Source organism: Pan troglodytes, chromosome 21 (assembly GCF_028858775.2).
Source record: "Pan troglodytes isolate AG18354 chromosome 21, NHGRI_mPanTro3-v2.0_pri, whole genome shotgun sequence".
In the NCBI taxonomy this organism is placed as follows: Eukaryota; Metazoa; Chordata; class Mammalia; order Primates; family Hominidae; genus Pan; species Pan troglodytes.
The window spans coordinates 49737233-49745999 of record NC_072419.2 but is presented as its reverse complement, the minus strand read 5'-3'; the positions used below and the strand labels follow the sequence as shown (position 1 = coordinate 49745999).

The following is an 8767-nucleotide window of genomic DNA, read 5'->3' as shown; positions in this document are numbered from 1 at the left end:
ACCTATCGGAGAACATAAGGTAAAGCTAACCAGAGAAGGTTCTCTCCAGAAGCAGACGACATCCTAGATGTGGACAGCTTTCCCAAAATCAGGGATCAACATTCCTCTGTCATCATGAGATTCTTACTTCTCCTAATTTTTCCCTTACTTATGCCTCTATGAACAATAGAACTGGAAAAAAGGTCTTGTGTGCACCCGTGGGGTATACTTTTATTTGTGGAGGATTTTGCAGCCTATCTTATACATGGACAATCCCATGCCTTGATAGATGGAAGACACAGGGCCAATGTCGGTGAGAAATTTTAATGGTACATTTGTTGCATCATAATCAGTCAGAAACAGAACACTGGTCCGCTCTTAACCTACATCATAGATTAAAGAATACATTGTGCCAGGTGCAGGAGGCAATCAGCCTGACCCTTCGCTGAGCTGTTAACACTTAGCTGTCCACAGACTGTAAGCTGAGTGAAATGAGTCACTCCAGTTCCTGCCCACAAGGGGTTCAAGGTCAAGGGAACAAGTACCATCTCAAGGCAACCATCAGGTAATGGTCAGGCAGTTGTTAAGCTGTCTCTCTAAAATAATAATTGGTCACATCTGGCATCAAGTAAAAATCAATCTCCCAATAGATAGAAAACACCTGAAGCTGGTGATCCGCAGCTTCCCACTAAGATCTCAGAATTTGGGCGAGTGGGTCCAAGCATGTGCATTAAGAGGCAAAATGGTGGAGTTTAACTGGTACACGACCTTTCGCTAGGAACACTCGGCTGGTAAGGGGAAAATGTCTCAAGTGAGCACGCACACTGCTTCAGTAAACACACCATGCATGCACCCCCTCCCAAGTGTTGGCAGGCTACTGCATATGCGGACAGCCAGCCCCAAGGAAAAATCAAGGGAGGAGAGATGCAAAACTCCAGAAGCATGCTAGTGTATAAAACCCCAAGTCTAAGGTCAAACAGGGCACTTGGATTGCTCAAGTTGCCTGCTTGGCCCTGTTCCAAGTGTATTTTACTTCCTTTCGTTCCTGCTCTAAAACTTTTTGAAAAACTTTCACTGCTTCTTAAAAAAAAAAGAAAAAAGAAAAAGAAAACATCGCCAGGGGGGCTTCACTCTTCTAGATGGGCATCACTTGTTAGATCTCTTTTTCTATGGTTTGGAGTAAATGAGGCAATAATTAGAAATGTATCCCTTATAATAGTCTCTATAACAGATTCTACTACAAAGGTTTTCGTTAGACAACAGACTTTAATTTATTTTGCTAAGTTGTAGTAGGCTGGGCTCATGTCTGTAATCCCAGCACTTTGTGAGGCAGAGGCCAGCGGATTGCTTGAGCACAGGAGTTTGTGACTAGCCTGGGCAACATAGCAAGATACCATCTCTACAAAAAATAAACACAAAAATTAGCCAAATATGGTGTTATGTGCCTGTAGTCCCAGTTACTTGAGAGGCTAAGGCAGGAGAATCACTTGAGCCTGGGAGATCGAGGCTGCAGTGAGTTATGATCTCCAGCTTGAGTGACAGAATGAGATCCTGTTTCAAAAAAATTGAATAAATAAGGTTGTGCTAGATAATAGAATTGCTTTAGATTACTTAATGGCTGAATAGAGAAATATCTGTGCAGTTGCTGACACTTCTTTTTATTTCATTTTTAAATTCTTTTATTACTTGTTAAGCATTTAATAATTTTCTTATTTTATTTTATTATTATTATACTTTAAGTTTTAGGGTACATGTGCACAATGCTGACACTTCTTGTACATAGAAGAATACATTGGGTATTATAGAGGTTCAGTTATAGAAAATTAACAAATCCCCTATAATTAATTTCATGCTTGGTTGAAAGGAATCGACTCTATCTAGTTCATTCTTTGATCTATTTGATTTTTGTTGGTTTGGTTCATGGGGACTCTATGGCACGTACTCCAAACTCTTGATATTATCTTCCTGATAGTCATTTTAATAATAGTATTCTCCCTGGTACACTGTATTCTCTCAAAAATTTTAAGTGTTTGCACACAGCCATCATAGAATGTCATATGGTCTCTCTTCAACTGGAACAACAAAATTTTAAAAAACATAACCATGAGGACACTGTAACCTGTAAGTTTTGTGTTGAAACTAGAAACCCAGATGATGGTAACTGAGATTGCTGCTAAAGCCCTGAGTTTTGGTCACATTCCTAAGTGAGAGCTTAACTAAAACGGGAGGGTTTTTAAACAAAATTATGGCAAGTCATAAGTTTGGAGTGAGCTCATGTACTAGACCTCAACAGACCAGAACAGATTACACCAAAATGGAGTCATTCATGCTAAATGCAAAATAATCAAACTAAAACTTTAAAGAAGCAGATAGATCCTGAAACAGACCAAGAGATTGTAGAATAGAAAATAGGAGATTTTAGCACAAGGAGGTCCTCTCTACTCTAACCCTTACCAAAAGGTAATCTAAAGCCCTCACAAAACTCACTGTTCTGCTGTTTCCAAGTGGGATTTGAGACCAAATAAGTACATTTACAATGATGACAGAATGATATCAATGCCTAAAGTTTTGAGAGGTTGACCAAAAGCGGGGAACTGTTAAATTAAGTTTAGCCTAAATCTGCCTCCTTATATTCAGCCTAAGGATTTCCCTGTACATAGTGAAGTATATTCTAGCTGAATGTGTAAACAGACTGTAACCCACTCTCATACCAATCACTGAGTTTTGGTCAATCAAAGACGGCCAACTGTTCAAACTGTGTTCAAATAAGGCAAATGCCAAGTTGTAACACATCCAGCTGTTTCTGTATCTCATTTCTGTTTTTTGTATGTCACTTTCCTATTTCTGTCCATAGGTCTTCTCTGACCATGCAGCAACCCTGGAGTTTTTCTGAACCTATTCTGGTTTAGGGGGCTGATTGACCAATCGTTCTTTGCTCAATTAAACTCTGTTACATTTAATTTGTCTAAAGTTTTTATTTTAAAACAGCTAAGCAGGCTGGGTGTGGTGGCTCATGCCTGTAATCCCAGCACTTTAGGAAGCCAAGGTGAGTAGATCATTTGAGCCTAGGAGTTTGAGACCATCCTGGGCAACATGACAAAACCCTGTCTCTACAAAAAAATACAGAAGATAATTAACTGGGCGTAGTGCTGTGTGCCTGAGGATTGCTTAAGCCCAGGAGGCTGAGGTTGCAGTGAGCCAAGATTGCACAGCTGAACTCCAGCCTGGGCAGCAGAGTGAGAACCTGTCAAAAAAAAAAAAAAAATGCTAGGCAGACTGGGTATGAAGAAGCAAGAGCTGACTCGAGTATCAGACAAGGGATAGAACAAGATGATGATGGAGGTTTATTCTAGCCCGGAGAATCTCAGGTGCTATTACTGATAGCCTTGTCCTGATTTGGTATGTGGCATGAGGTCACAAACTCTCATCGTATTCATCTTTGCGTTTTTAAAAAAATTTTTACTCTGTACTTCAATAGATGCAAAGATCTTGACATTTCTCATAGCAAGGGGCAAGCACCTGGCACAAAAGAGGCTCTCAAAAGAAAAGTTCATTTCTTCTCCTCTTTGAACTTTAAAGCGACTTTCATCTGACTTTTGACTTGAACTTCCACTTTGCTCAGGAAAGACTGTAATGAAATGGATAAAAGACTGTAAGGAAACGGATAAAATAATATACTTTGATAAGAAAAAAATGGATTTCTAACCCTTCTCTCCTTCTTTGGATCTCTTGTTTGCACATGGAATAATAGTAACTATAAAGATGCAGTCGACTGGCCAGTTGGTTCATTACAGCAAGTCCTCAAATAACATCATTACACTCAACATCCTTTTGTTATAACGTTGTTGAGAAAACAAATCGATTCCCAGCCAGGGCCACTGTCTGTGTGGAGTTTGCATGTTCTCCTCATGCCTGCGTGGGTTTTCTCCAGGTATCCTGGTTTCCTCCCACATCCCATGGATGTGCACTTTAGGTGGACTGGCGTGTCTAAATGGTTCCTGTCTGAGTGTGTGGGTATGTGTGTGTGTGTGCACGCGCGCTCTGCGATGGGACAGCATACTGTCTGGGGGGACGCCCACCTGGCGTCCTGAGTTGCTAGTACAGGCTGCCACCTGAGACCCTGAATTGGAACAAGCAGCTTGGAAACGGAATGAATGAAAATTAGTGAATACAAATTATTGTAAAATAAAAAATCCATACAGTATATGATAATCATACAAATGCAGGACAATAAATGACGTGATCCAAAAGCGCTCCGCAAGCCTGCCAGATTGGTTCTTGTTTTTGAACTGTATAGCATGAGGACGCGCTCCTGAACATTTTTGCTTTACAAACATTGATTCCGTGACTTAACCCATCACCACGACGACCGCCCTCACTCACTGATTAACCAAAAATTGGGTCAATTATTCTCGTTTCTATTAATCTTTGTAAAAGGTAAGTGTAGCTCACATTTATTTCAGTGTTTAATATTAGAGAAGTGTTTTGATCTTGTTTAGAAGTTTGGTGATGTTTTTGTTACCAGGAATATGCTAAATATGCCGTAGGAACTTAATTCTTGTTTCTATCAATTAGACTATGGAGCTGCAGACTCTTTTTTTTTTTTTTTTTAAAGAAACAAAGTCTTACTCTGTTACCCAGGCTGGCGTCCCCAGTGGTGCAATCACAGCTCACTGCAGCCTCAAACTTCTGGGTTCAAGCAATTTTCCCACCTCAGTCTGCTGAGTAGCTGGGACTACAAGTGCATGCTACAGTGCCCACTGATTTTATTATTATTAATTTTTAAGCTAACTATGTGAGACTTTCGTTCTACTGCTGGTATGTGCAAAAACAGGGAAGAGCTAAACGGCATTTCTTTTTTCTTTTTTTGAGATAGCGTCTCACTCTGTTGCCCAGGCTGGAGTCCAGTGGCCCGATCTCAGCTCACTGCAGCCTCCGCCTTCCGGGTTCAAGCCATCCTCCCAGCTCAGCCTCCTGAGTAGCTGGAATCACAGGCTTGTGCCACCACGCCTAAGTTTTGTATTTTTAGTAGAGACTTGTGGGATGTATGCAATGTGGCTTCAAACAAGGCCCAAGAAAATGGTGCAGACTGCTTGTGGGGATGCTGACTTCACAGCAGTTGCCCTGAAAATTGGAGTGTGGTTCAACTTGATGATACAGCTCTGTGTAGTGTTCTAATATTTACTAATCTAAAGTGGTTAATGAAATAAATTGGACACAGGAGTTGATATCCAGTATCCTCAGGTTACTGATTTTATTTTTCTTAATATTATTTTTTGAGACAGAGTCTCAGTCTGTCTCCCAGGCTGGAGTGGAGTTGTGTGATCTCGGCTCATTGCAGCTTCCACTTCCCAGGATCAAGTGATTCTCGTGCCTCAGCCTCCCGAGTACCTGGGATTACAGACATGCGCCACCACGCCCGGGTAATTTTTGTATTTTTAGTAGAGACGGGGTTTCGCCATGTTGGCCAGGCTGGTCTTGAACTCCTGACTTCCACCAGCCTTGGCCTCCCAAAGTGCTGGGATTACAGACATGAGCTACGGTGCCCGGCCCTGATTTTAAAAATGTTGTATACTGTGAAGCACCACATTAAAGTACTCTAATCTTACTAATTTTTACTGTTTTTGAATTCTCAGCCAGGTGCAGCAGCTCATGCCTACAATCCCAGCACTTTGGGAGGCTGAGGTGGGCGAACTGCTTGAGCTTAGAAGCTCGAGACCAGCCTGGGTAATGTCGCAAAACCCCATATCTACATTTTAAAAAGAAAAAAATGAATTCTCCAGTTCCCCAGGCTCATACTCAAAGAGTGATTTAAAAAACTGACAAAAGGCTCTCTCCTTGTCCAAACTTGGCCTCCACTCCCTCCTGTCCTTGGCCTGCCTGGCCCAGTTTTAATAAGAATCCTGTTAAGTTATCCCCCATCCTTCATATCTGATCAAGTTTCTGATCCTTCACCTCTGATATGTAAGTCCTTGGTCTGCCTCTAGCAAGAATCCTGTGAGTTCAGTTTAGCTAGAATCCCCCTACCCATGATGTCTGCTCTAATTATTTTTTCAGCCATGACCCCTCACTCTTCTTGTTGGCTATAAATCCCCACTTCCTGCCCTTGCTGTTTGCTTGAGGCAGAGCTCTCTCCCCTCTTCCAATAGTCCTGAATAAAATCCTCTTTACTATTTTAAAAAGTGTCAGAATATACACATATATTTAGCAAACCTAGAGCCAGGAAATATAAATGAAGAGTGAGTTCTTTCCTTCCTTTCTCTCTACTTCCTTTCTTCTTCAGTCTTTTTTTTTTTTTTTTAAGAGACGAGGTCTCACTATGTTGCCCAGGCTGGTCTCGAACTCGAGTTCAAGCAATCCTCCTGCCTCTGCCCCCTAAAGTGCTGGGATTACAGGTGTGAGCCACACACCTGGCCTCATTCCCTTCTTTCTCATGCCCCCTTTCCCTCTATCTCCTTCCTTCCCTTCCTTATGTTAAATACAATTTTTAGGAGTTCATTATTTGGACTGGGCTCTGGCATTAGACCCAATGGAGTCTATGCCAAAATGGAGTACAAATGCTGAAGTTCTACACCACCAAGCCAAAACCAAGATTTTTTTTTTTTTTTTTTTGAGATGGAATTTTGCTCTCGTCACCCAGGCTGGAGTGCAATGGCATGATCTCGGCTCACTTCAACCTCTATCTCCCAGGTTCAAGCAATTCTCCTGCCTCAACCTCCTGAGTAGCTGGGGATTATAGGCGCCCACCACCACGCCCAGCTAATTTTTGTATTTTTAGTAGAGACAGGGTTTCACCATGTTGGCCAGGCTGGTCTCGAACTCCCGACCTCAGGTGACACACCTGCCTTGGCCTCCCAAAGTGCTGGGATTTACAGGTGTGAGCCACTGCACCCAGCCTGAAACCAGGATTGTTATCAAACCTTCAAGGAAATCAGGAGAGAGTGAAATAATAACCAAATCTCCAAACAGGCCAGTTTTAGACCTGCAGGACTACAGGTGCACGCCACCACACCTGCCTAATTTTTAATTTTTTTGTAGAGACAGCGTCTCACTATGTTGCCCCGGCTGGTCTCGAACTCCTAGGCTCAAGTGATCCTCTTGCCTTAGCCTCCCAAAGTGTGTGATTACAGGTGTGAGCCACCACACCTAGTCCAGCCATTCTATATTGTTCTTCTGTGCTCTCTTAATGTTTAACCATGCCTTTTATTTAAATAATTCCAGGAACTGGCCTTAGGAGATCCAGAATATCAAACCAAGGTTGAGAGTGTCCCATCTCAGGAAAGAATGAACAATTGATTTACAGCCTTGTTGCCTCCAGCTAGACCACCAGGTGGCCCATTACCCAACATAACCATTGCAACTAGATAATGCTGACCTGCATACCCTACCCCTCAGAGCTTTGCCCCGTCCTGCCTGCATATCTACCCGATATTTATTTATTTTTTAATAATTTTTAATTAAAATATGGAATGCTTCACAAATTTGCGTGCCATCCTTGCGCAGGGGTCATGCTAATCTTCTCTGTATCGTTCCAATTTTAGTATATATGCTGCTGAAGCAAGCACTAAGTGTGATGTTTTATATTCCTCTGAAATAGGAAATATTTACTTACTGTTTAACTTACTTGCTATTATCTGCAGCGTCACAACAGGAAACAGAAGGCACACTCCCACTTCAGTAATTTGAAGACGACACAATAAATCATTAACTTATTTATAATGGTGTGGGCAGGGTGTAGAAAAATTACAATGGTTAGCGTAAGACGGCGGGGCTAGGACAAGGGGAGGCAGTGGTTACCGGGACTTGGAACAAGAGGGCTGTGTACACCAGACACTATGGCCTTTGGTTGAAGGCCACTGCCAGCCTTAGTTAAGTCTGCGGGGGTAGGGGTGGGGTGCTGTGGGAATAAAGACCCCAACTTCCATCTCCTCCCTCTCTCCACGTCCCACTCAGAAACCAGAGGGCAGGGAAGTGTGTGGAGGAAGTCATGAGGCTAGTTTCCTGAGGCTCAGACAGACGGTTAGGGAATTGGGATGGAAAAATGGAAGATATCTCTCATATTCATTTAGGCAAAATGAAACGACTGAACTTCAGAATGCTGCCTTGTGTGTGACTTTGGGCATGTGGGTTTACCTGACCTGTTTCATCATCTGTAAAATGCTGGGTAACAGTTTCTACCATGTATAGTTATTGCAGGGACATATGTGGAGTTGCCTAGCACCCCGTATCAGTTAGCTATCATTGTCCCTAACCCCCAAAAATGAGTAGCACACACCACTACATTTTTACTTTTCACATTTCTGCAGGTTGGCTGATCTGGCTGGGTTCTGCTTCGAGCTGGTGGCCAAGGCTCACAGGCAGCTCTGGCCAGCCTGTCTCTTGTCCTCTTGGACCAGCAGGCTGGCTGAGGTGTATCATTCTCATGGAGACAGCTGGGATGCAGGAGAGCAAGCCCAGGTGTGCAAGGGTGTCTTAAGGCTTTAGCTGTGTTGTAATAATTTTTCTGGAGCTTTGGTAACAAATTACCACAAACTTGGTGGTCTAAAATTTTTTTTTTTTTTTTGAGACGGAGTCTTGCTCTGTCGCCCAGGCTGGAGTGCAGTGGCACATGTTGGCCCACTGCAACCTCCGAGTCCCAGGTTTATGCCATTCTCCTGCCTCATCCTCCCGAGTAGCTGGGGCTACAGGTGCCCGCCACCACTCCTGGCTAATTTTTTGAATTTTTAGTAGAGACGGGGTTTCACCATGTTAGTGAGGATGGTCTCGATCTCCTGACCTCGTGATCCGC

At 42.8% G+C, this 8767-nt stretch overlaps 1 long non-coding RNA gene and 1 other non-coding gene across 2 annotated transcripts; one reads left to right on the top strand and one right to left on the bottom strand.

The window, feature by feature from the left end:
- Nucleotides 1-383: 383 nt before the first annotated feature.
- On the top strand, nucleotides 384-7460 carry LOC129138196 (uncharacterized). Its single transcript, XR_008541266.2, has 3 exons — nucleotides 384-544; nucleotides 5265-5402; nucleotides 7201-7460. It is a non-coding gene; the product is annotated as an uncharacterized LOC129138196 (long non-coding RNA).
- Nucleotides 7438-7544, bottom strand: LOC112206615 (U6 spliceosomal RNA). Its single transcript, XR_002941024.1, has one exon. It is a non-coding gene; the product is annotated as a U6 spliceosomal RNA (small nuclear RNA).
- Nucleotides 7545-8767: the final 1223 nt, after the last annotated feature.